Source organism: Triticum aestivum, chromosome 3B (genome assembly GCF_018294505.1).
Source record: "Triticum aestivum cultivar Chinese Spring chromosome 3B, IWGSC CS RefSeq v2.1, whole genome shotgun sequence".
In the NCBI taxonomy this organism is placed as follows: domain Eukaryota; kingdom Viridiplantae; phylum Streptophyta; class Magnoliopsida; order Poales; family Poaceae; genus Triticum; species Triticum aestivum.
Window position 1 is genome coordinate 465,571,369 of NC_057801.1, and position 27,035 is coordinate 465,598,403.

Below are 27,035 nucleotides of genomic sequence, written 5' to 3' on the forward strand. Positions count from 1 at the left end.
TGCCATGCTTGATTATCTATGAGTTATAATGGTTTACCTTGCGTGCCAACATGCTATTAGAATGATTATGATGTGGTATGATGAGATGGTATCCTCCTTTAAATGAATTGAGTGACTCGACTTGGCACATGTTCACGCATGTAGTTGAAACAAATCAACATAGCCTTCATGATATTTATGTTCATGGTGGATTATATCCTACTCATGCTTGTATTCGGTGTGAATTAATTTTAATGCATGTTCATGACTGTTGTCGCTCTCTCAGTTGGTCGCTTCCCAGTCTTTTGCTAGCCTTCACCTGTACTAAGCGGGAATACTGCTTGTGCATCCAAACTCCTTAAACCCCAAAGTTGTTCCATATGAGTCCACCATACCTTCGTATATGCGGTATTTACTTGCCGTTCCAAGTAAATTTGTATGTGCCAAACTCCAAACCTTCAAATGAAATTCTGTTTTGTATGCTCGAGCAGCCCATGTTACAACTAGGGCTGCCTATATCTTCCATGCTAGGTGGGTTATTCTCACGAGGAGTGGACTCCGCTCCTCATTCACGAGAAAGGGCCGGTAACTGGGATGCCCAGTCCCATGATCCAAAAAGATCAAAGCAAATCAAAATAATTAAACAAAACTCCCCCAGGGCTGTTGTTAGTTGGAGGCACTCGTTGTTTCGAGCAAGCCATGGATTGATGCTTGTTGGTGGTTGGGGGAGTATAAACCTTCACCATTCTGTTTGGGAATTGCCTATAATGCATGTAGTATGGAAGATACAACCATCTCATAGTTGTTGCGTTGACAACGAAAGTATGCCGCTCAAAATGTTATTCAATCTCTATTTTAAAATCGAGCTCTGGCACCTCTACAACTCCCTGCTTCCCTCTGCGAAGGGCCTATCTATTTACTTTTATGTTGAGTCATCACCCTTCTTATTAAAAAGCACCCGCTGGAGAGCACACTGTCATTTGCATTCATTACTATTGGTTTATATTGGGTATGACTTGACTGGATCTCTTTTACCATGAATTACAATGTTTAGTCAGTCCTTGATCTTTAAAGGTGCTCTGCATTTATGTTTTACGGTCTCAGAAAGGGCTAGCGAGATACCATTATGTTATATCATGGTATGATTGTTTTGAGAAAGTGTTGTCATCCGAGTTTTATTATTATGGCTCGCTAGCTGATTATGCTATTGATGTGAGTAATTGTGAGACCCAAGTGTTATTGTGAGTATGGTTAATTCATAGTATTTGCTGAAACTTGAATGCTGACTTTTCATGTTTACAACAACAAGAGCAAACAGAGTTTGTAAAAGTTTTTCTTTATCACTTTCAGTTTATCAACTGAATTGCTTGAGGACAAGCAAAGGTTTAAGCTTGGGGGAGTTGATACGTCTCCAACGTATCTACTTTTCCAAACACTTTTGCCCTTGTTTTGGACTCTAACTTGCATGATTTGAATGAAACTAACCCGGACTGACGCTGTTTTCAACAGAACTGCCATGATGTTGTTTTATGTGTAGAAAAGAAAAGTTCTCGGAATGTCCTGAAAATCCATGGAGGCACTTTTTGGAATTAATAAGAATTTCTGGGCGAAAGAAATACACCAGGGGGCCCAGGGCCTGTCCATGAGATAGGGGGGCGTGCCCCCCTGTAGGGCGCGCCCCCTATCTCGTGGGCCCCTTGGACCTCCACCGAACTCAATTCCAACTCCATATATTCCGTCTTGCGGAGAAAAAAAATCAAAGAGAAAGTTTCATCACGTTTTACGATACGGAGCCGCCGCCAAGCCCTAATCTCTCTCGGGAGGGCTGATCTGGAGCCCGTTCGGGGCTCCGGAGAGGGGGATTCGTCGCCGTCGTAATCATCAACCATCCTCCATCACCAATTTCATGATGCTCTCACCGCCGTGAGTGAGTGATTCCATCGTAGGCTTGCTGGACGGTGATGGGTTGGATGAGATTTACCATGTAATCAAGTTAGTTTTGTTAGGGCTTGATCCCTAGTATCCACTATGTTCTGAGATTGATGTTGCTATGACTTTGCTATGCTTAATGCTTGTCACTAGGGCCCGAGTGCCATGATTTCAGATCTGAACTTATTATGTTTTCATCTATCTTGCAAGTCTATAGTCACCTATTATGTGTTATGATCCGACAACCCCGAAGTGACAATAATCGAGATACTTCTCGGTGATGACCGTAGTTTGAGGAGTTCATGTATTCACTATGTGTTAATGCTTTGGTCCAGTTCTCTATTAAAAGGAGGCCTTAATATCCCTTAGTTTCCGCTAGGACCCCGCTGCAACGGGAGGGTAGGACAAAAGATGTCATGCAAGTTCTTTTCCATAAGCACGTATGACTATTTATGGAATACATGCCTACATTACATTGATGAATCGGAGCTAGTTCAGTGTCACCCTATGTTATAACTATTGCATGAGGAATCGCATCCGGCATAATTATCCATCACTGATCCATTGCCTACGAGCTTTTCATATATTGTTCTTCGCTTATTTACTTTTCCGTTGCTACTGTTACAACTGCTACAAAAACCCCAAAACATTTATCTTTACTTTTGCTACTGTTACCATTATTATCATACTACTTTGCTACTAAATACCTTGCTGCAGATACTAAGTTATCCAGGTGTGGTTGAATTGACAACTCAACTGCTAATACTCAAGAATATTCTTTGGCTCCCCTTGTGTCGAATCAATAAATTTGGGTTGTACTTCACCCTCGAAAGCTGTTGCGATCCCCTACACTTGTGGGTTATCACACTACAGCCTTTTTGATAAGTATATGTGAATGTCATATTATTGATCGGAAATGATGTAGAATTTTTCTGGAAAGCATAAAGGAGTGTTCAAAAGGAGTTTTTCAAAGAAAGACCTCAGTAAAGCTGCTTACACATTGAGCATCAAGATCTATAGAGATAGATCAAGACGCTTGATAAGATTTTTCAATGAGTACATACCTTGACAAGATTTTGAAGTAGTTCAAAATGGAACAGTCAAAGAAAGAGTTCTTGCCTGTGTTGCAAAGGTATGAAATTGAGTAAGACTCAAATCCTGACCACGGCAGAAAATAGAAAGAGAATGAAAGTCATTCCCTATGCATCAGTCATAGGTTCTATAAAAGTATGCCATACTATGGACCAGACCTATTGTATACTCCGCCCTAGTTTGGCAAGGGAGTACAATAGTGATCTAGGAGTAGATCACTGGACATTGGTCAAAATTATCCTTTGTGGAATAAGGATATGTTTCTCAATTATGGAGGTGACAAAAGGTTCATCATAAAGGGTTACGTCGATACAAGTTTTGGCACTGATCCAGATGACTCTAAGTCTTAATCTGGATACATATTGAAAATGGGAGCAATTAGCTAGAGTAGCTCCGTGCAGAGCATTGTAGACATATAATATTTGCAAAATACATATGGCTCTGAATGTGACAGACCCGTTGACTAAACTTCTCTCATGAGCAAAACATGATCATATCTTAGTACTCTTTTGGGTATTAATCACATAGCGATGTGAACTAGATTATTGACTCTAGTAAACCCTTTGGGTGTTGATCACATGACGATGTGAACTATGGGTATTAATCACATACAGATGTGAATATTGGTGTTGAATCACATGCTGATGTGAAGTAGATTATTGACTCTAGTGCAAGTGGGAGACTGAAGGAAATATGCCCTAGAGGCAATAATAAAGTTATTATTTATTTCCTTATATCATGATAAATGTTTATTATTCATGCTAGAATTGTATTAACCGGAAACATAATACATGTGTGAATACATAGACAAACATAGTGTCACTAGTATGCCTCTACTTGACTAGCTCGTGAATCAAAGATGGTTAAGTTTCCTAGCCATGGACAAAAGAGTTGTCATTTGATTAACGGGATCACACCATTAGGAGAATGATGTGATTGATTTGACCCATTCCATTAGCTTAGTACTTGATCATTTAGTATGTTGCTACTGCTTTCTTCATGACTTATACATGTTCCTGTGACTATGAGATTATGCAACTCCCGTTTACCGGAGGAACACTTTGTGTGCTACCAAATGTCACAACGTAACTGGGTGATTATAAAGGTGCCCTATAGGTGTCTCCAAAGGTACTTGTTGGGTTGGCGTATTTCGAGATTAGGATTTGTCACTCCGATTATTGGAGAGGTATCTCTGGGCCCACTCGGTAATGCACATCACTATAAGCCTTGCAAGCATTGCAACTAATTAGTTAGTTGCAGGATGATGTATTACGGAACGAGTAAAGAGACTTGCCGGTAACGATATTGAACTAGGTATTGAGATACCGACGATCAAATCTCGGGATGGTAACATACCGATGACAAAGGGAACAACGTATGTTGTTATGCGGTTTGACCGATAAAGATCTTCGTAGAATATGTGGGAGCCAATATGAGCATCCAGGTTCCGCTATTGGTTATTGACTGGAAACGTGTTTCGGTCATGTCTACATTGTTCTCGAACCCGTAGGGTCCGCACGCTTAAGGTTTCAATGACAGTTATATTATGAGTTTATGTGTTTTGATGTACCGAAGGAGTTCAGAGTCCCGGATGAGATCGGGGACATGATGAGGAGTCTCAAAATGGTCGAGACGTAAAGATCTATATATTGGACGACTATATTCGGACTTCGGAAAGGTTCCGAGTGATTCAGGTATTTTTCGGAGTACCGTAGAGTTACGGGAATTCGCCGGGGAGTATATGGGCCTTATTGGGCCATACGCGAATAGAGGAGAGAGGCCGAAAGGAAGGAGGTGTGCAGCCCCCCCCCCGGTCCGAATTGGACAAGGGGTGCAGCCCCCTTTTCCTTCCTCCTCTCCCCCTCTTTCCTTCTCTCCTACTCCAACAAGGGAAGGAGGAGTCCTACTCCCGGTGGATTTAGTTCAACTTCCAGTTATGATTTCTTGAGGAGAACATTCCTTGTTTGTTTTTGTGTGTACAACAGCTCTTGCTTACACATTGTGATCTCAACTCTCAAGGGGTTTCCAAATACTGATTTACTGGCAGCCCGACGGGAGCAGTGCACTGCCGCCACCTGTCCCATCCACGGTAAGACATCCTGTCTCCCCAGTAGCATACATACAGGGGAGGGGCGATCATTTTCCATCGATTGCGAGATACTAGTTCTTGGGTATTCTTTTGTGTGTGCGTGCGACGATTTGGTCATGAGGTTTGGTTTCCATTCCATGTTGTCGAATCACTCCCATCCTTGAACATTTTCGCTCTCAAGTGCAGCCAGTAAAGGTCTTATTAAACATTGTGGCGCACTAAGTTTTGTTAACATTGCAGAAGTGTAATGCACAAATTCTAGTTTGTGCTTTCACTGCTCGTTGTGCATCTGAAAGTTATACCTCATTTCCTTGTTTTCTTTGATTAAACTGAATTGATTGAACTGAATAGGATGCATTGATTAGCAAACACTGCGATTATTCAGCTTTAATAAGTATATAAGGGAATGCATTTACCCGATAGTGAGCGTAATGTGCCTAAAAATTTCATCCTTTGAAGAAGCAAGTTGCATCCTGTCCTGTGTATATGCTCAACTGATTTTACCCTTTGAAGAAGCAAGTTGCATCCTGTCCTGTGCACACGCCCAACTGTTTACAGTCTGGAAGAAAAGAAAGGTAGCATCCAAAAGATAAGATGCCTGCCTGATACAATCTTCCTAGAGTAAAATTGTCATTTCCTGCTTGTGGTATTGCAAGCAAGTTCTGCGAGTCTCAAATGATAAGACAACTTCATCAGCTTTTGTGACCACACAGGTGGATTTGGTTTACTTCTAGTTATGGTTTCTTGAGGGGAACATTCCTTGTTTGTTTCCTTGCGTACAACAGTTCTTGCTTACTCATTGTGATCTCATGGGGTTTCCCAGTTCAGTCTGGATTCCAGCCCTGGATATGGCAGTGCAATATGTCTTGGCTTTGATTGAGGGCCTTTTGGATATATTGGTGCGAGTTTTTTTGTGTATTTCTTGAATTCTTGTGGAAGCAAAATACTTCTTGACTAAAGCAATTTCTAGTACTTTGGCCACCTTATGAAATCTCCCTGAAGTAACATGGGAGATTTGATGATAACCCCCCTAGTTGGTTGACTTCTATCATAAGCCTTTATACGCCACGGAAGAAAAGAATGGTGACATTCAAAGGACAACATGCCTACCTGATATACTCTTTCCAAAATAAATTTTTCATTTCCTGCTGGTAGAAAATACTAGTCACATGCTAGTTCTGAGAAGGCAGGTCAGTTCTTTAGTCCTATTAAAGGACCTGCATAGTCATTGTAGCATATAGTAAGCTTGTACCAGGATGTAAGAGAGATGTAGCACATGTTGCTAAATAATAAGGGCATTTGCTGCCCAGCCAAACTGTTCTGTTTCTCCCCTGTTTTCTCCTCTATTCTCTCTGCTCTGTTTATCCACGTAGAAAGAGCTGAGAGATTGAGAGAGGGCTGCACCCAACATTTGTTGAGGGATTGTGGCCAACAGCCATTGCCTCCCGTTTTCTGATTATCTCAAACCTATGATCAGTCCGGTAACATGTATCATAAGATTTTCCATGATGATGCATCAAATATAAATATCCAGTAACCACGATAACGTGGTAAATGGTGAGATTATTCAGCTTTAGGTATATAAAGGAATATATTTACCTGATAGTGTGCAGAATGTGCCTGGAAGTTTTATCCTTTGAAGAAGCAAGTTGCACTCCATGCACGTGCCCAACTGTTTACTGTATGAATGAAAATAAAGGTAGCATCCAAAAGATAAAATGGCTACCCGATACAATCTTCCTAGAGTAAAATTGTCATTTCCTGCTTGTGGTATTGTTAACAAGTTCTGCAAGTCTCAAATGATAAGACAACTTCATCGTGTTTGTGACCACATAAGTGGATTTAGTTCAACTTTCAGTTGTGGTTTCTTGAGGAGAACATTCCTTGTTTGTTTTCTTTTATAGAATCGTTCTTGCTTAATCATTGTGATTTCAAGGGGCTTCCCAGTTCAATCTGGAATTCAGCCCTGGATATGGCAGTGCAATATGTCTTAGATGATATGTGCTTATACTGCTTATTTGTGGATCTGAAAGTTACTTCACTTCCCCATTTTCTTTGATTAAGAGGCGTTGGTTGAACTGAATAGAATTCATCGACTAGCAAATAGTGAGATTATTCAGCTTTAACTATATAAAGGAATACTTTTACCTGATAGTGTGCGGAATGTGCCTGAACATTTTATCCTTTGAAGAAGCAAGATGCATCCTGTACACATGCCCAGACGTTTATGGTATGGAAGAAAAGAAAGGTAGCATCCAAAAGATAAGATGCCTACCCGATACGGTATTCCTAGATTAACATTACAATTTCCTGCTCGTGGTATTGTAAGCAGGTTCTGCAAGTCTCAAATGATAAGACACCTGATCCATGTCTGTGGCAACATAAGTGGATTTAGTTCAACTTGCAGTTATGGTTTCTTGAGGAGAACATTCGTTGTTTATTTTCTTGCATAGAACATTTCTTGCCTACTCACTATGATCTCAAGGGTTTTCCTAGTTTTTTTTGAATTTTCACCGGGAGGGGGGGGGAAGAGGGTCCCCCACTTGGATATATTAACCAGAGGGGCAAAAACCCCGATGATTACACGACAGCCAAGAGTGGCGCCAAACACAGACACACACAGAGATTTACATGCACTAGTAGAAAACATGGCATTTGTCCCGGTTCGTAAGGGCCTTTAATCCCGGTTCTTGAACCGGGACTATTAGGTCGTTACTAATGCCTCCCCCCTTTAGTCCCGGTTCTTACACGAACCGGGACAGATGGGCCTCCACGTGGCCACTGCGAGCAGCCCAGGCAAGGGGACCTTTGGTCCCGGTTGGTGACATGAACCAGGACCAAAAGGCTTCCACGTGTCAGCAACTGGCTGGAGCTGAGGTTTTTCTTTTTTTTTTTAAAAAAGTGGCTGGTTTAGGGGTTTTGGGGGTTAATTTTAGGTTGTTATTAGCTAGCTAATAGAGAGAAGTGTCCTCTCTTATATCTTCGTCCTTGGTTTACCAACGTTACTGCTATGTTCATTTCACCCGCTGATATATAATAACTCATGCATGCTCGCATCATACATCATCATATATAATAACAAGTCCTACTAATCATGCATCATCATACAACTTCTACTCGTTATTAATAACAAGTCATACGATCCTCATCCTCATAGTCATCGAACCCAACCCTACATAATTGTTCTTAGCACATGATCATCAGTATTAGGTAGGACCTAAACACCCTTAAGGTAAAATAGCATAAAACAATATAGACCCTGACTCTCCATTATGAAGAATGGAGATCATCCTATCTCCAATTCTTGCGCTTCACCTCCTTTTGCTTCCAAGAAGCTCCTTACGACTGTCCATACATTTTTTCCATTCTTTGATTGTCATGTCTCCACTTCTTTTAGAAATCCGGTATGGACAGTTGATATTCGTAGGACGACCTGGTTGTATGTTCTAAACATCAAGGCGACCGTGCGTATACATCAGATGAGGCACACAATCATTCGGGATTATCTGTTGAAAAACATAGTAATAACTTCGTAGTTAGCAATGATGTACTAGTTTTAGAAGTATGCAAAAAGATGCAGGGATGTCGTAATAGTAAAAAATCTTACCAGGGTATCTCCATGGTAGTTACCGTAGTTCAACACATGCACTAGTGGCACGTATTGACAATTATTGTGAGGAGTTCGATTGTAGACATTGTAATTCTCAAGATCAGTACAAAATGCAATCAGATGATTTTTCTCCTTATAAGTTAATTCGGAGCCATCGATGTAGTGGGTTTTGTCTACCATCTTCCGCACATTCTTTGAAGAATGAAAATAAGCTGTTAATGGAAATAAGCTGTCAACTATTTTGAAATAAACAATATAAATTACTTAATAACTATGTTAAGCTCACATGGGGGAAGAATTGGAGGTGTATCCACAAGGACCCAAATGTCCATATTGTCTTGCTCGATTGTAGGATCACCAAGATCCATGGTGACAAGCATACACTCATCAAAACCATACATCTTGAAAAGTGCGTCCAAATTTTTGCAACCAAAATGGGTTACACTCTCAGCATTGTACAGCTTTACTTTAAAATCCACACCATGATGGGTCCTTAGGAGAATTTTTTTGGTTTCCATACTTTCATGGTCTTCAAAACCCATCCTCTCCAAGACATGGCATCTTGCATAGCATGGGATAAGCTAGTCGAATTGGAAAAGATGAAAAATACACGTTAAAATAGTTGAAGTCGTGCTTAATTACGAAGAAACTATTGTCGTCGTTGCATACCGTATGAACATGGAAGGTCTCCTCGAGCTTAATGCTGAAGCACCGATCTTCGTCCAACTCAATGAACCTGTCGCACATACCTCGGTCGTCGTGGCACCAGTCGCACTCCCCCGGGCGGTTTTCGTCGTCCGAGTACGACATTTCCGGCCTAAGTTCATAATTCAAATATTAAACTTGTACAATTAAATATATGTACTAAAAAACCTAAATTAGATCATTATTATTAATCATAGGTTGACTATCGGTGATGGCACGTAGCTCCTCCTTTCATTCCCGAGTGCATTATTACACCAAATTGTCTAGCACACGGGAATGAAGGAGAAGCTACCCCCACGACGGTGTGGATGATGGAGGGGGCTCCTAGATTTCTGCATAGAGTGCTCTTCAATTTTAGCATTCAAAGTAGGAGTACTTTTCCAATATGAGCATTCAATAAGCAAAACCAAATTGTAAAATAAAGTAGTATTCAAATTAGCATGCATTCAATTGTAACCAAAAGTACATCATCTCTTGTGTCCGTGCATCGTCGAATATTATCACTAATACTCCTTGAATACTATCATACATATAGCATCGCTAATTAATACAGCTAGAACCGTAGTGCCCGACGGGTATCGTCGCGGGCAGTGGACACCCAAAGATAAGGAACCATCACAAGATCATAGCTCCAGTGAGATCCCTGAAGAACCTGCCAGGTATTGTCGAACCTGCCCTCCAATGCAACCATGTAGCGACGGACGTGCTCGCCATCCTCGCTGACATGGTGATGTACCACCTCCGCAGTGTCCGGAAGCCTCGGCACCGTCACTGGCCCACGCGACCGCCACCAAACAAGGATCGGGTCAACAATGGTTGCCTCCTCACCAACCTACGTCCCCCAAAAGGTAGCACCTCCCAATACCATCCCGGCGGAGCCCAGTCCCGAACATGGCCCTGATCAAGCAGGCCTCCACCGCCGAGTCGACGACGACGAGGATGCGGGATAGGCATCATCGACGTCGATGCGGGAACTACTTCTATATATAGTTAAATAAAGTAGTTTTATTAATTAAATCAACTAGTTCAACTACTAAGCACTTACTATAAATAAATAAAGTAGTACTTACTAAAAACAAACTACTTCTATATATAGTAAAATAAAGTAGTTTATTAAATCAACTAGCTAGTTCAACTATATATGAAGCACTTACTATAAATAAAATAAAGTAGTACTTACTAAAAATAAACTAGTTTAACTATATAGTTCTATTATTTTTCTAACTAATTATATTAAACACTTTCTCTTCTTATTTTTTCCTTTTTCTTCTATTCTAAATATGAACATATTCATAAATGACTTCTATCATTCACAAGTTTCCTATACATACACAATATGAACATATAGATAAATTGACAAAGAAAATACTATGAACAAAAAAAAACATTAAAATTCTATGAACAAAATTACAACAGAAAAAAATCATAAAAATTCTATGAACAGAAAAAAATCATAAAAATTTGACATATTCGATCTTTGCATATATTTGAACATACACACATGCATATTCAACAATAATATCACCAAAAAATCTATTAACAGAAAACAAATCTAACGCAATATGAACAAATTAATTACACAATATAAAAAAATCGAATAGAAAAATCTATGAACTACACATCTAAATTACTACACATCTAACAAAAAAAATCTATGAACTACAAAAAAATCAAACAAAAAAATCTAAAAAAAAATCTAACAAAATCTAACTCAATTAACTACACATCTAAATTAACTACTACTAACATCAAATTAAATTAGCAAATTTTTTGCTCACGGCGACGGTGTCGGGGACGACGACGGCGACGGCGACGGCGAGGTGCGGCGCGGGGCGGGGCGGCGCGACGACGGGGCGGGGCGGCGACGGGCAGGGGCTGGCGGCGTCGCGGGGCACGGGGGCGCGGGGTGGGGGCGACGACGGCGCCGGGGCGGCGCGGGACGACGCGGGGCAACGATGGCGACAGCGAGGCGGAGACGGACTGGCAGCCTGGCGGCGTCGGGCGGCGGGAAAAAGAACTGAACCAAATTTTCACGAGTGCTGCTTATATAGGCAGAGCATTGGTCCCGGTTCATGGCACCAACCGGGACCAATGCACCCCTTTAGTCCCGGTTGGTGGCACCAACCGGGACCAAATGCCTCTTTTCAGCAGCCCAAACGGGCATTGGTCCCGGTTGGTGCCACCAACCGGTACCAATGCACCCCTTTAGTCCCGATTGGTGGCACCAACCGGGACCGAAGGTCATGTGCTGGAACTAGCGCGGTGCGGTGCTATATTTAGTCCCACCTCGCTAGCCGAGAGGGGCTCGGAGTGGTTTATAAGCCCTGCCGAACCAACCACTTCGAGCTCCTCTCTACTGCAGGCTTACAGGCCTAAAATTACTCTCTGTGCTTGTGGGCCTATTGGGCCTATTGCGGGCCTACATCCTGGCCCTAGTAATGGGCTTCTAGTCGTATGCAGGCAGTGGTGGCCCTGTAGGTGGCACTTTTTTTTAATTTTTCCCATTTTTTTGCTTTCTTTTTTGTTTCTAATTACTTATTTATTTTCTTTTACGATAATTCTTTTTGCTATTAAAGTTTGTAACAAAATTATTTATTTTTGTTTATGATAATTCTTTTTGCTTTTAATGTTTTGAACAAAATTCTAATTACTTATTTATTTTCTTTTACGATAATTCTTTTTGCTATTAAAGTTTGTAACAAAATTCTAATTACTTATTTATTTTCTTTTATGATAATTCTTTTTTGCTTTTAATGTTTTGAACTAAATTCTAATTACTTATTTATTTTCTTTTACGATAATTCTTTTTGCTATTAAAGTTTGTAACAAAATTCTAATTACTTATTTATTTTCTTTTATGATAATTCTTTTTGCTTTTAATGTTTTGAACAAAATTCTAATTACTTATTTATTTTATTTTATGATAATTCTTTTTTGCTTTTAATGTTTTGAACAAAATTCTAATTACTTATTTATTTTCTTTTACGATAATTCTTTTTGCTATTAAAGTTTGTAATAAATTCTACTTACTTATTTATTTTCTTTTATGATAATTCTTTTTGCTATTAAAGTTTGTAACAAAATTCTATATAATTTTAGTTTCAATAATACTAGAGGTTTATAAAAGCTTTTTAGTTGATTCCTTTAGTACCAGTTCTAAGGCTGTTACAAAGGCATTTTATTTGGTACAAGTTTTAAGGCTGGGGCCCCACGAGCACCTTTTAGTACCGGTTCATGGCATGAACCGGTAAAAGAGTTCTTTAGTTGATTCTTTCTACAACTGTTTTTTAGTCCCACCTCGCCAAGCGAGAGGCACTCACGGCGGTTTATAAGCCCTGAGTGTAGAGACGATGAAGGGAGAAGCGCAGTGCTCACCTGCATGTTGTCCTGAAGCTAAGCAACGTATAGGTGAGCATTGCGCCTCTCTTTTATTTTGGCATGGTATCGTCATTTCATCCACATAGCATAGCATCAGGATTTTATACGAAAACTTGTTTGTTACAACATGCATTTCAAATGAACTACAAAAAGGTTGAAAGTTGGCATGGTATCATCATAATAGTTGTGGAGAAAGTCTTCACTTTTTCTTCGCTTGTGTCCTTTCCTTATTGCGCCGTAACCATTGATAATCTTCATCATTTATCAGGATGCTTGGGTCAGCCTTGACTTTGAAGGGAGGAATTTCATGAAACTTTTCATAATCTTCGGACATATCTGTCTTGCCCTCCACTCCCACGATGTTCCTTTTTCCTAAAAGAACTATGTGGCGCTTTGGCTCATCGTATGATGTATTCGCTTCCTTATTTTTTCTTTTTCTCGGTTTGGTAGACATGTCCTTCACATAGATAACCTGTGCCACATCATTGGCTAGGACGAACGGTTCGTCAGTGTACCCAAGATTGTTCAGATCCACTGTTGTCATTCCGTACTATCGGTCTACCTGTACCCCGCCTCCTGACAGATTGACCCATTTGCACTTAAACAAAGGGACCTTAAAATCTACTCCGTAGTCAAGTTCCCATATGTCCACTATGTAACCATAATATGTGTCCTTTCCTCTCTCGGTGGCTACATCAAAGCGGACACCGTTGTTTTGGTTGGTGCTCTTTTGATCTTGGGCGATCGTGTAAAATGTATTCCCATTTATCTCGTATCCTTTCCGAATCGTAACAGTCGAAGATGGTCCCCTGGACAACGAGTACATCTCATCACTAACAGTGTTTTCATCTCTGAGACGTGTTTCCAACCAACTGCTGAAAGTCCTGATGTGTTCACATGTAATCCAGTCGTTGCACTGCTCCGGGTGTTTGGAGCGCAGACTGTTCTTGTGTTCATCGACATAAGGGGTCACCAAGGTAGAGTTCTGTAGAACTATGTAGTGTGCTTGAGACCAAGAATATCTGTCCCTGCATATTATTGTCTCCCCATCAAGCGTGCCTTTTCCAGTCAGTCTCCCCTCATACCGCGATTTAGGGAGACCTATCTTCTTAAGGTCAGGAATGAAGTCAACACAAAACCCAATGACATCCTCTTTTTGATGGCCCATGGAGATGCTTCCTTCTGGCCTAGCGCGGTTATGGGCATATTTATTTAGGACTCCCATGAACCTCTCAAAGGGGTACATATTGTGTAGAAATACGGGGCCCAAAATGAAAATCTCGTCAACTAGATGAACTAGGACGTGCGTCATGATATTAAAGAAGGATGGTGGGAACACCATCTCGAAACTGACAAGACATTGCACCACATCACTCCTTAGCCTTGGTATGATTTCTGGATCGATCACCTTCTGAGAGATTGCATTGAGGAATGCACATAGCTTCACAATGGCTACTCGGACATTTTTTGGTAGAAGCCCCCTCAATGCAACCGGAAGCAGTTGCGTCATAATCACGTGGCAGTCATGAGACTTTAGGTTCTGAAACTTTTTCTCTGCCATATTTATTATTCCCTTTATATTCGACGAGAAGCCAGTCGAGACCTTCATACTAAGCAGGCATTCAAAGAAGATTTCCTTCTCTTCTTTGGTTAGAGCGTAGCTGGCAGGACCTTCATACTGCTTTGGAGGCATGCCGTCTTTTTCGTGCAAACGTTGCAGGTCCTCCCGTGCCTCAGCTGTATCTTTTGTCTTCCCATACACGCCCAAGAAGCCTAGTAGGTTGACGCAAAGGTTCTTTGTCACATGCATCACGTCGATTGAAGAGCGGACCTCTAGGTCTTTCCAGTAGGGTAGGTCCCAAAATATAGATTTCTTCTTCCACATGGGTGCATGTCCCCCAGCGTCACTCGGAACAGCTAGTCCGCCGGGACCCTTTCCAAAGATTACGTGTAAATCATTGACCATAGCAAGTACGTGATCACCGGTACGCATGGAGGGCTTCTTCCGGTGATCTGCCTCACCTTTGAAATGCTTGCCTTTCTTTCGACATTGATGGTTGGTCGGAATAAATCAACGATGGCCCAGGTACACATTCTTCCTGCAGCTTCCCCGGTATATACTTTTGGTATCAGCTAAACAGTGCGTGCATGCGTGGTATCCCTTGTTTGTCTGTCCTGAAAGCTTACTGAGAGCGGGCCAATCGTTGATGGTTACTAACAACAACGCGTGCAGGTTAAATTCCTCATGTTTGTGCTCATCCCACGCACGTACACCGTTTCCATTCCACAGCTGTAGAAGTTCTTCAACTAATAGCCTTAGGTACACATCAATGTTGTTGCCGGGTTTCTTAGGGCCTTGGATGAGAACTGGCATCATAATGAACTTCCGCTTCATGCACATCCAAGGAGGAAGGTTATACATACATAGAGTCATGGGCCAGGTGTTGTGATTGCTGCTCTGCTCCCCGAAAGGATTAATGCCATCCACGCTTAAACCAAACCATATGTTCCTTGGGTCACGTGCAAACTCAGCCCAGTACTCTCTCTCGATTTTTCTCCACTGCGACCCGTCAATGGGTGCTCTCAACTTCCCGTCTTTCTTACGGTCCTCACTGTGCCATCGCATCAACTTGGCATGCTCTTTGTTTCTGAACAGTCGTTTCAACTGTGGTATTATAGGAGCATACCACATCACCTTCGCAGGAACTCTCACTACTAGGGAAAACCTTATACATAGAATCTTAGCAGCAGCGCGGTTTAAAAACAAACGCTACTGCTAATTAGTAGTAGCGAGCTTGAGGAAACCACGCTACTAATAACCCGATAGTAGTAGCACGGGTTTTTACCCCTCGCTACTACTAAGTGATTTCCACCGTGCCTCCCGGGACCAGTTGTAGTAGTAGCGCGGGTTATAAACCCACGCTACTACTAAGTAGATAGTAGTAGCGCGGGTTATAAACCCCACGCTACCACCTGCATCTGCTCCCACCCCACCAACCACTCCACCGTCCACCCGCCCACGTTTATAAAAAAAAAAGTTCCACCCAAACCTCGATCCAAATCCCCTCCACCGCCGGCCTTCTTCCACCTCCTCTCCTCTCCCAATCCATGAGTGTGTGCAGCCCCGAGCGCTGCAGCCGGCCGGCCAGGCCTCCACACGACCGCCGCCACCGCCACCCTCGCCCCTCCCCTCACTAGAAGACGACGAGAAGAGAATAGGTCAGGCGGCGGCTCTCAATCCGAGATCCGCCAAGGGCTTGGACCTGGAGATCCACATCCATGGCCGACGGCTAGGACCTGGAGCTCCACCTCCATGGCGCTGGCCGCATCTCCCTGAAGGAAATATGCCCTAGAGGCAATAATAAAGTTATTATTTATTTCCTCATATCATGATAAATGTTTATTATTCATGCTAGAATTGTATTAACCGGAAACATGATACATGTGTGAATACATAGACAAACATATAGTCACTAGTATGCCTCTACTTGACTAGCTCATTAATCAAAGATGGTTATGTTTCCTAACCATAGACATGTGTTGTCATTTGATTAATGGGATCACATCATTAGGAGAATGATGTGATTGACATGACCCATTCCGTTAGCCTAGCACTTGATCGTTTAGTATATTGCTATTGCTTTCTTCATGACTTATACATGTTCCTGTAACTATGAGAATTATGCAACTCCCGTTTACCGGAGGAACACTTTGGGTACTACCAAACATCACAACGTAACTGGGTGATTATAAAGGAGTACTACAGGTGTCTCCGAAGGTACATGTTGAGTTGGCGTATTTTAAGATTAGGTTTTGTCACTCCGATTGTCGGAGAGGTATCTCTGGGCCCTCTCGGTAATGCACATCATTATAAGCCTTGCAAGCAATGTGACCAAATGAGTTGGTTACGGGATGATGCATTATGGAACGAGTAAAGAGACTTGCCGGTAACGAGATTGAACTAGGTATTGGATACCGACGATCAAATCTCGGGCAAGTAACATACCGATGACAAAGGGAACAACGTATGTTGTTATGCGGTTTGACCGATAAAGATCTTCGTAGAATATGTAGGAACCAATATGGGCATCCAGGTTCCGCTATTGGTTATTGACCGAGAATAGTTCTAGGTCATGTCTACATAGTTCTCGAACCCGTAGGGTCCGCACGCTTAACGTTACGATGATAGTTTTATTATGAGTTTATAAGTTTTGATGTACCGAAGTTTGTTCGGAGTCCCGGATATGATCACGGACGTAATGAGGAGTCTCGAAATGGTCGAGACATAAAGATCGATATATTGGAAGCCTATATTCGGACATCGGAATCGTTCCGGGTGAAATCAGAATTTTACCGGAGTACCGGGAGGTTACCGGAACCCCCCGGGGGGTTATTGGGCCTACATGGGCCTCGAGGGAGAAGAGGGAAGGAGGCAGGAGGGGGCCGCACGCCCCTCCCCTTCCTAGTCCGAATAGGACAAGGGAAGGGGGGCGGCGCCCCCCCTTTCCTTCCTCTCTTCCTCCTCTTTCCCCCCTTCTCCTATTCCAACTAGGAAAGAAGGGAGTCCTACTCCCGGTGGGAGTAGGACTCTCCCCTTGGCGCGCCCTTCTTGGCCGGCCGCCTCCTCCCCCCTGGCTCCTTTATATACGGGGGCGGGGGGCACCCCTTAGACACACAAGTTGATCTACGAATCGTTCCTTAGCCGTGTGCGGTGCCCCCCTCCACCATATTCCACCTCGGTCATATCGTCGCGGAGTTTAGGCGAAGCCCTGCGCCGGTAGAACATCATCATCGTCACCACGCCGTCGTGCTGACGGAACTCATCCCCGAAGCTTTGCTGGATCGGAGCCCGGGGATCGTCATCGAGCTGAACGTGTGCTGAACTCGGAGGTGCCGTACGTTCGGTACTAGGATCGCTCGGATCGTGAAGACGTACGACTACATCAACCGCGTTGTGTTAACGCTTCCGTTTGCGGTCTACGAGGGTACGTGGACATCACTCTCCCCTCTCGTTGCTATACCATCACCATGATCTTGCGTGTGCGTAGGAATTTTTTTGAAATTACTACGTTCCCCAACAGTGGCATCCGAGCCTAGGTTTTATGCGTTGATGTTATATGCACGAGTAGAACACAAGTGAGTTGTGGGCGATACAAGTCATACTGCTTACCAGCATGTCATACTTTGGTTCGGCGGTATTGTGAGATGAAGCGGCCCGGACCGACATTACGCGTATGCTTACGCGAGACTGGTTTCACCGTTACGAGCACTTGTGCTTAAAGGTGGCTGGCGGGTGTCTGTCTCTCTCACTTTAGCTGAATCGAGTGTGGCTACACCCGGTCCTTGCGAAGGTTAAAATAGCACTAACTTGACGAACTATCGTTGTGGTTTTGATGCGTAGGTAAGAACGGTTCTTGCTAAGCCCATAGCAGCCACGTAAAATTTGCAACAACAAAGTAGAGGACGTCTAACTTGTTTTTGCAGGGCATGTTGTGATGTGATATGGTCAAGACGTGATGCTATATTTTATTGTATGAGATGATCATGTTTTGTAACCGAAGTTATCGGCAACTGACAGGAGCCATATGGTTGTCGCTTTATTGTATGAAATGCAAAACGCCCTGTAATTGCTTTACTTTATCACTAAGCGGTAGCGATAGTCGTAGAAGCAATAGTTGGCGTAACGACAACGATGCTACGATGGAGATCAAGGTGTCGCGCCGGTGACAATGGTGATCACGACGGTGCTTCGAAGATGGAGATCACAAGCACAAGATGATGATGGCCATATCATATCACTTATATTGATTGCATGTGATGTTTATCCTTTATGCATCTTATCTTGCTTTGATTGACGATAGCATTTTAAGATGATCTCTCACTAATTATCAAGAAGTGTTCTCCCTGAGTATGCACCGTTGCGAAAGTTCTTCGTGCTGAGACACCACGTGATGATCGGGTGTGATAGGCTCTACGTTCAAATACAACGGGTGCAAAACAGTTGCACACGCGGAATACTCAGGTTAAACTTGACGAGCCTAGCATATACAGATATGGCCTCGGAACACGGAGACCGAAAGGTCGAGCGTGAATCATATAGTAGATATGATCAACATAGTGATGTTCACCATTGAAACTACTCCATCTCACGTGATGATCGGACATGGTTTAGTTGATTTGGATCACGTGATCACTTAGATGACTAGAGAGATGTCTATCTAAGTGGGAGTTCTTAAGTAATATGATTAATTGAACTTAAATTTATCATGAACTTAGTACCTGATAGTATCTTGCTTGTCTATGTTTGTTGTAGATAGATGGCTCGTGTTGTTGTTCCGTTGAATTTTAATGCGTTCCTTGAGAAAGCAAAGTTGAAAGATGATGGTAGCAATTACACGGACTGGGTCCGTAACCTGAGGATTATCCTCATTGCTGCACAGAAAAGTTACGTCCTGGAAGCACCGGTGGGTGCTAGGCCTGCTACTGATGCAACTGACAACGTTAAGAACGTCTGGCAGAGCAAAGCTGATGACTACTCGATAGTTCAGTGTGCCATGCTTTACGGCTTAGAACCGGGTCTTCAACGACGTTTTGAACGTCATGGAGCATATGAGATGTTCCAGGAGTTGAAGTTAATATTTCAAGCAAATGCCCGGATTGAGAGATATGAAGTCTCCAATAAGTTCTATAGCTGCAAGATGGAGGAGAATAGTTCTGTCAGTGAACATATACTCAAAATGTCTGGGTATAATAGTCACTTTATTCAACTGGGAGTTAATCTTCCTGATGATAGTGTCATTGACAGAATTCTTAATTCACTGCCACCAAGCTACAAGAGCTTCGTGATGAACTATAATATGCAAGGGATGAACAAGACTATTCCCGAGCTCTTCGCAATGCTAAAAGCCGCGGAGGTAGAAATCAAGAAGGAGCATCAAGTGTTGATGGTTAACAAGATCACCAGTTTCAAGAAAAAGGGCAAAGGGAAGAAGAAGAGGAACCTCAAGAAAAACAGCAAACAAGTTGCTGCTCAAGAGAAGAAACCCAAGTCTGGACCAAAGCCTGAAACTGAGTGCTTTTACTACAAGCAGACTGGACACTGGAAGCGGAACTGCCCCAAGTATTTGGCGGATAAGAAGGATGGCAAAGTAAACAAAGGTATATGTGATATACATGTTATTGATGTGTACCTTACTAATGCTCGCAGTAGTACCTGGGTATTTGATACTGGTTCTGTTGCTAATATTTGCAACTCGAAACAGGGACTACGAATTAAGCGAAGATTGGCTAAGGACGAGGTGACGATGCGCGTGGGAAATGGTTCCAAAGTCGATGTGATCGCGGTCGGCACGCTACCTCTACATCTACCATCAGGATTAGTTTTAGACCTGAATAATTGTTATTTGGTGCCAGCGTTAAGCATGAACATTATATCTGGATCTTGTTTGATGCGAGACGGTTATTCATTTAAATTAGAGAATAATGGTTGTTCTATTTATATGAGTAATATCTTTTATGGTCATGCACCCTTGAAGAGTGGTCTATTTTTATTGAATCTCGATAGTAGTGATACACATATTCATAGTGTTGAAACCAAAAGATACAGAGTTGATAACGATAGTGCAACTTATTTGTGGCACTGCCGTTTAGGTCATATCGGTGTAAAGCGCATGAAGAAACTCCATACTGATGGGCTTTTGGAATCACTTGATTATGAATCACTTGGTACTTGCGAACCGTGCCTCATGGGCAAGATGACTAAAACGCCGTTCTCCGGAACTATGGAGCGAGCAACTGATTTGTTGGAAATCATACATACTGATGTTTGTGGTCCAATGAATGTTGAGGCTCGCGGCGGGTATCGTTATTTTCTCACCTTCACAGATGATTTGAGCAGATATGGGTATATCTACTTGATGAAACACAAGTCTGAAACATTTGAAAAGTTCAAAGAATTTCAGAGTGAAGTGGAAAATCATCGTAACAAGAAAATAAAATTTCTACGATCTGATCGTGGAGGAGAATATTTGAGTTACGAGTTTGGTCTACACTTAAAACAATGCGGAATAGTTTCGCAACTCACGCCACCCGGAACACCACAACAAAATGGTGTGTCCGAACGTCATAATCATACTTTACTAGATATGGTGCGATCTATGATGTCTCTTACTGATTTACCGCTATCGTTTTTGGGGTTATGCTTTAGAGATGGCCGCATTCACGTTAAATAGGGCACCATCAAAATCCGTTGAGACGACGCCTTATGAACTATGGTTTGGCAAGAAACCAAAGTTGTCGTTTCTTAAAGTTTGGGGCTGCGATGCTTATGTGAAGAAACTTCAACCAGATAAGCTCGAACCCAGATCGGAGAAATGTGTCTTCATAGGATACCCAAAAGAGACTATTGGGTACACCTTCTATCACAGATCTGAGGGCAAGATTTTCGTTGCTAAAATCGGATCCTTTCTAGAGAAGGAGTTTCTCTCGAAAGAAGTGAGTGGGAGGAAAGTAGAACTTGATGAGATAACTATATCTACTCCCTTATTGGAAAGTAGTTCATCACAAGAACCGGTTCCTGTGACAACTACACCAATTAGTGAGGAAGCTAATGATATTGATCATGAAACTTCAGATCAAGTTTCTACTGAACCTCGTAGGTCTACCAGAGTAAGATCCGCATCAGAGTGGTATGGTAATCCAATTCTGGAAGTCATGTTGCTTGACCATGATGAACCTACGAACTATGAGGAAGCAATCATGAGCCCAGATTCCGCAAAATGGCTAGAAGCCATGAAATCTGAGATGGGATCCATGTATGAAAACAAAGTATGGACTTTGGTTGACTTGCGCGATGATCGGCAAGAATGCTTGAATAAATGGATCTTTAAGAAGAAGACTGACGCTGATGGTAATGTAACTGTCTATAAAGCTCGACTTGTTGGGAAAGGTTTTCGACAAGTTCAAGGAGTTGACTACGATGAGACTTTCTCACCCGTAGTGATGCTTAAGTCTGTCCGAATCATGTTAGCTATTGTTGCATTTCATGATTATGAAATTTGGCAAATGGATGTCAAAACTGCATTCTTGAATGGATTTCTGGAAGAAGAGTTGTATATGATGCAGCCAGAAGGTTTTGTTGATCCAAAAGGTGCTAACAAAGTGTGCAAGCTCCAGCGTTCCATTTATGGACTGGTGCAAGCACCTCGGAGTTGGAATAAACGCTTTGATAGTGTGATCAAAGCATATGGTTTTATACAGACTTTTGGAGAAGCCTGTATTTACAAAAAGGTGAGTGGGAGTTCTGTAGCATTTCTGATATTATATGTAGATGACATATTATTAATTGGAAATGATATAGAATTTCTGGATAGCATAAAGGGATACTTGAATAAAAGTTTTTCAATGAAAGACCTCGGTGAAGCTGCTTACATATTGGGCATCAAGATCTATAGAGATAGATCAAGACGCTTAATAGGACTTTCACAAAGCACATACCTTGATAAAATTTTTAAAAAGTTCAAAATGGATCAGGCAAAGAAAGGGTTCTTGCCAGTACTACAAGGTGTGAAGTTGAGTCAAACTCAATGCCCGACCACAGCAGAAGATAGAGAGAAAATGAAAGATGTTCCCTATGCTTCAGCCATAGGCTCTATCATGTATGCAATGCTGTGTACCAGACCTAACGTATGCTTAGCAATAAGCTTGGCAGGAAGGTACCAAAGTAAACCAGGAGTGGATCACTGGACAGCGGTCGAGAACATCCTAAAATACCTGAAAAGGACTAAGGATATGTTTCTCGTATATGGAGGTGACAAAGAGCTAGTCGTAAATGGTTACGTCGATGCAAGCTGTGACACTGATCCGGACGATTCTAAATTGCAAACCGGATACGTGTTTTTATTAAACGGTGGAGCTGTAAGTTGGTGCAGTTCTAAACAAAGCGTCGTGGCGGGATCTACATGTGAAGTGGAGTACATAGCTGCTTCGGAAGCAGCAAATGAAGGAGTCTGGATGAAGGAGTTCATTTACGATCTAGGTGTCATACCTAGTGCATCGGGACCAATGAAAATCTTCTATGACAATACTGGTGCAATTGCCTTGGCAAAGGAATCCAGATTTCACAAGAGGACCAAGAACATCAAGAGACGCTTCAATTCCATTCGGGACCAAGTCCAAGTGGGAGACATAGAGATTTGCAAGATACATACAGATCTGAATGTTGCAGACCCGTTGACTAAGCCACTCTCACGAGCAAAACATGATCAGCACCAAGACTCCATGGGTGTTAGAATCATTACTATGTAATCTAGATTATTTACTCTAGTGCAAGTGGGAGACTGAAGGAAATATGCCCTGGAGGCAATAATAAAGTTATTATTTATTTCCTCATATCATGATAAATGTTTATTATTCATGCTAGAATTGTATTAACCGGAAACATGATACATGTGTGAATACATAGACAAACATATAGTCACCAGTATGCCTCTACTTGACTAGCTCATTAATCAAAGATGGTTATGTTTCCTAACTATAGACATGTGTTGTCATTTGATTAATGGGATCACATCATTAGGAGAATGATGTGATTGACATGACCCATTCTGTTAGCCTAGCACTTGATCGTTTAGTATATTGCTATTGCTTTCTTCATGACTTATACATGTTCCTGTAACTATGAGAATTATGCAACTCCCGTTTACCGGAGGAACACTTTGGGTACTACCAAACGTCACAACGTAACTGGGTGATTATAAAGGAGTACTACAGGTGTCTCTAAAGGTACATGTTGAGTTGGCGTATTTCGAGATTAGGTTTTTTCACCCCGATTGTCGGAGAGGTATCTCTGGGCCCTCTCGGTAATGCACATCATTATAAGCCTTGCAAGCAATGTGACCAAATGAGTTGGTTACGGGATGATGCATTACGGAACGAGTAAAGAGACTTGCCGGTAACGAGATTGAACTAGGTATTGGATACCAACGATCAAATCTCGGGCAAGTAACATACCGATGACAAAGGGAACAACGTATGTTGTTATGCGGTTTGACCGATAAAGATCTTCGTAGAATATGTAGGAACCAATATGGGCATCCAGGTTCCGCTATTGGTTATTGACCGAGAATAGTTCTAGGTCATGTCTACATAGTTCTCGAACCCGTAGGGTCCGCACGCTTAACGTTATGATGACTGTTTTATTATGAGTTTATAAGTTTTGATGTACCGAAGTTTGTTCGGAGTCCCGGATATGATCATGGACGTAACGAGGAGTCTTGAAATGGTCGAGACATAAAGATCGATATATTGGAAGCCTATATTTGGACATCGGAATCATTCCGGGTGAAATCGGCATTTTACCGGAGTACCGGGAGGTTACTGGAACCCCCGGGGGGTTATTGGACCTACATGGGCCTCGAGGGAGAAGAGGGAAGGAGGCAGGAGGGGGCCGCGCGCCCCTCCCCTTCCTAGTCCGAATAAAACAAGGGAAGGGGGGCGGCGCCCCCCCCCCTTTCCTTCCTCTCTTCCTCCTCTTTCCCCCCTTCTCCTATTCCAACTAGGAAAGAAGGGAGTCCTACTCCCGGTGGGAGTAGGACTCCCCCCTTGGCGCGCCCTCCTTGGCCGGCCGCCTCCTCCCCCTGGCTCCTTTATATACGGGGGCGGGGGGCACCCCTTAGACACACAAGTTGATCTACGGATCGTTCCTTAGCCGTGTGCGGTGCCCCCCTCCACCATATTCCACCTCGGTCATATCATCGCGAAGTTTAGGCGAAGCCCTGCGCCGGTAGAACATCATCATCGTCACCACGCCGTCGTGTTGACGGAACTCATCCTCGAAGCTTTGCTGGATCGGAGCCCGGGGATCGTCATCGAGCTGAATGTGTGCTGAACTCGGAGGTGCCGTACGTTCGGTACTTGGATCGGTCGGATCGTGAAGACGTACGACTACATCAACCGCGTTGTGTTAATGCTTCCGTTTGCGGTCTACGAGGGTACATGGACATCACTCTCCCCTCTCGTTGCTATACCATCACCATGATCTTGCGTGTGCGTAGGAAATTTTTTGAAATTACTACGTTCCCCAACACTCCCTAATCGCGAGCTCGCGCGCCTGGACAGGACCTCCATCTGTCCGTCTGCTTCCGCTCCGTTCAGCCGGCGACGCCATGGCCGCCAAGGTACTCTCTCGATCTACTTCCCTTTCCCTTTCCTTTTTTCCTTCCCTTCCCTCCCTCATGCGCAGACGTAGACGCACACACACAGTAGTGTTGCTGACTTGTTGCGTGAGGCAGCAGGCGAGGTGAGGTGAGGCAGGAGAGGACTACCCCAAGAGCCTACAAGCCCTCCTTTCTCCACAACAATGAATAGATCCACCGGCCGTACCCACCTTCTTCCGATCCCCAATCTAATTTCTCTTCCTCTCTTGCAAAGGAAGGACAAATTTGATACTGTACCCGTCACTGTCGAGTCTCACAATCCCATATCAATTCATCTTCTCATCTATCTCAGTGGTGAATTACTACTATTACTATTATACATGTCGTCCTGTAGTTAAATTTGACCTTAATTTTGGCCCAATGTATGTATTGTAGATCTGAAAGTCCGCTTCTCCAATTCTTCTTATTTAAATGAGGCCAACTTTGTTCAAAGCAGAGTTGAGTTGAATGAATCATTAGGTTCGCTGGGATTCCACCTATTTGTGGTGTCCTTCCTCTAGCTGTTGACTATTATTGGGAATTATTACTAGTTCATGAACTATTATTTAATGAATCATTAAGTAGTATGTGTGTGTATGACAGGCCTGTTGTTGTGTTCATGTGAATATCATCATACTGTCATGTGGTAATTTCGTAGCGGATAAATGTGTTGGATGATGGATCAATCTCTATATATCTGCTGTTGAATGGCTGCCCTGTGAATGGTTCTACGCTCTGCGATGAACAGATCATTGCGCGGCATGGCTTGTCGGCCTGTTCATGTAATGAGTTGTTGCTTGCCATAGCATATAGATCACTTATAAATGAAAATGGTCGATTTAACTCAGTTCAGTCCATTTTAACTCAGTTCATGCAATGTGTTTATTTTATCTTAATTCGGCATAGCATATAGAGGTTTATGTCTGGCCTATTCATGTAATGTGTTTATTTTAACTCAGTTCAGTCCATTTTATTTTTTGCAGATAACGGATTGTAAACAATTTTGAGTTGCCCACAAGAGAAATAGAGGTTTGGAGTGACAATTGAAGCCGGCACAAACTGAAACTACCACAGGTTGCATGTGAAAATCCACCTTATGCATATATTCATTTATTCTTTAAGTTACTATTAAGAAAAACTCGAATATGAAAAAATCCACCTTCATTTTAATATTCTGCACAATATTGGATCATAGTTCACTTGTCATTTTATAGTTGTTTGCTTCATGCTATTTAAATTACATATTGTAGTAAACTGAAAGATGCTCTCGTCTGGTCCTTGAATAAAATTCCACTAGGCCTATGCACCGTTGGACGGGGGTCATCCTCCTGTTCTAAAAAAATGCGCAGTTGGACTAGGTTTCCTTCTGTTCAGTTAGAATCTTGATGTTTTGTTTCCCCTATAAGTTAGCTAACTTCCCTTTTCTTGATGAAATTGTCAGGAGTGATGGTTTCTTCATATGTAATTCTATCAGAGATATGTTCGATGTTCATGCAGAGACATGGACCATTCTATTCTCTATGACCCCGACGACGGAGGCTGCCAGGACGGAGCCGATGGCTCCGGCTAGCGAAGGGAAGGCAGATGGCGAGTGGGTCAATGTATTTGGGTGAGGAAACCATGATGCTCTTCTTTACTTGTTTTTTGAGGAAGTTGTAGCCTCCCGCATGCGCATGGTAGATTCAGTTGTGCAAGTGGGTAGTATCTTGATTTCCACTGGACATGTTGCCAAGGAGATGAAAACAATTGATGCTTTGCATAGGTTCATGGCCCTGCCATGTGCTTGCTCATGTCTATGTCCGTGAGCAACAGAAAAATCAATCATTTAGTAGCATATCGTCTTAGACCTTAGTACTTTCCCTAGCAACTGGATATACCGGACTCTATAGTGCTAGTGCACTTTTATTTTTGTTAAATTTGTACACCCTGCCTGAGAAAACAGTAGCCACCACTTAGCTTTTTGTTGGTGCCTTATATAGGATGCACTTCCTCTATTACCGGACGACATCCACTAGGTTGATGATCCTAAATAGCCTGGGAGAGTGAATGCTTCAATGCT

The 27,035-nt window shown here is 42.6% G+C and overlaps 3 non-coding genes across 3 annotated transcripts; all 3 read left to right on the plus strand.

Moving 5' to 3' along the window:
• The first annotated feature begins 5,662 nt into the window (after positions 1 to 5,662).
• Positions 5,663 to 5,780, plus strand: LOC123073178 (small nucleolar RNA snoR104). Its single transcript, XR_006435630.1, has one exon. It is a non-coding gene; the product is annotated as a small nucleolar RNA snoR104 (small nucleolar RNA).
• Positions 5,781 to 6,786: 1,006 nt separating this feature from the next.
• On the plus strand, positions 6,787 to 6,904 carry LOC123073179 (small nucleolar RNA snoR104). The gene has a single exon (XR_006435631.1). It is a non-coding gene; the product is annotated as a small nucleolar RNA snoR104 (small nucleolar RNA).
• Positions 6,905 to 7,335: 431 nt separating this feature from the next.
• Positions 7,336 to 7,453, plus strand: LOC123073180 (small nucleolar RNA snoR104). The gene has a single exon (XR_006435632.1). It is a non-coding gene; the product is annotated as a small nucleolar RNA snoR104 (small nucleolar RNA).
• Positions 7,454 to 27,035: the final 19,582 nt, after the last annotated feature.